Source organism: Rhagoletis zephyria, unplaced genomic scaffold, assembly GCF_001687245.7.
Source record: "Rhagoletis zephyria isolate East Lansing unplaced genomic scaffold, Rhagoletis_zephyria_1.1 Rzeph_scaffold_03085, whole genome shotgun sequence".
Classification (NCBI taxonomy): domain Eukaryota; kingdom Metazoa; phylum Arthropoda; class Insecta; order Diptera; family Tephritidae; genus Rhagoletis; species Rhagoletis zephyria.
In genome coordinates this window covers 30,531-32,127 of record NW_016160169.1, presented here as the reverse complement: position 1 = coordinate 32,127, position 1,597 = coordinate 30,531, and the positions used below count along the sequence as shown (strand labels likewise).

The window sequence follows — 1,597 nt, the reverse complement described above, 5'->3', positions numbered from 1 at the left end:
GCACAGCATATGTACATACATATGTATATAGGTATATGCACGCTATACAATATACACTTACATACATATGAGTACAATATTATGTAAAAATATGATTGAATTTGCAGGCATTTTGATTTATTTTGCAATATCTTTGTGGTTGGCTTGCTCTTGAACTCAGCCCATTTTTCTTACTTTAGGTTGTTGTTGTATGTATAATGTTGAAACGAAACAATGTTAAGTGGTTGTATTGTTGGCGTAGTTCACATGGCCATTATCATATAAAAATATACTCATCGCAAACATATGTAGCTACACATATGTAGTATAAGGAGATACATTGAGATACTTACATATATTGAAAAAAATGTTTTGGGCAAATCAACAAATCTTCTTTAAAAATTCTTTACCGAAGTAAACCCCCAAGGGGACTTTACTTAATGCTAATTGAACATTTTCGCATCAATTTTCATTGATTACACAACACTTAAGAAATACCCCAGCTTGTGTCTCGTTGTCCCAAGTATTTCGTTGAAAGTATTAAGTTTCCTTTGATTAACCTTGATTTGTAGTTGACAATCGGTTTTCCCACCTCCTATGTGCAGCATAAATTCATACAGGCTTAAGAAAGACGTCAGAATTCGCTTGATTTGTATTATCTTGAGTGTAAAATAAATCCTAAGTTTTTGCTTTAAAAATTCGGGTCTACGTTTACTAACGACGTTGGTTAAAACTTAATATCGGGCGTACAGTGTGTATTTTGAGTCTAAGCCGAAGAAAACAAGAATATATTAAGTCGAAACTAAGTTCTAACACTGAGAAAAATATGTACTTGTATTTAAACTGTATAATTTTGCGCCAAGCATTAATACTTCTTTTTCTTAACATATGTATTTTTGCTTAAGATTTTCATGCTAGGATACACTTCGTTATACACTTAACAGACACTTTTTTAAAGTAAAAAGCAAGCCAAGTTCAAAAACAATCTGAACAAAATGAGCTAATCGGTTCAGAAATACTACGTCCAAAATAAAATACCCGAAATGTTCAATCGAGCGTTACCGGGGTATTATTTAAATTAATAAAAGACTTACAAATGTTGTCCAACTCGACATAATAAGAGTGGGAAGTACCACTTGCGTGTAGTCGTTTGATGAATTCAGTGATGTTTTTTGTGTGAAAAAGAAGCAGGAAAAAATGTTGCTCATACGCCATGTCCGCGTGTTTTACCAAACTGAATAGGGAAACAATAAAAAGTTATTAGGCAAAAAGTGATTAGTCGTAGCGTAATATTTCCCGTAACAATTATTTAGATAATTTGCAGTAAATATTTAACACCACGTTACCAGATCTATATAGTTCGTTCGATTTTCCAAAAGGCGTCACATTAAAATACTTGGCCTACGGATTTGCAATATGGCTTTAGTTTTTTTGAAAAGGGTTGCCATATGTTAGAAAATTAAATTAAAGTAATCGAGCCCGCATATACTTGCGTTAAATATTTAAAACCACGTCAGCAAATCGGATCTGTATATGTGCAAAATAGTTTTTGTTTTATGAAAAGGGAGACCACCTGTTTTAAAATTGAATTCAATTCAAATCATTTAAACCTTCGTAT

General features: G+C 32.3%; 1 protein-coding gene across 1 annotated transcript in view; it reads left to right on the top strand.

Annotated features, from left to right (window-relative positions):
• Window positions 1–1,597, top strand: part of LOC108368356 (mucin-5AC) — a 58,840-nt gene that overhangs the window by 27,041 nt on the left and 30,202 nt on the right. The window lies entirely within an intron of this gene.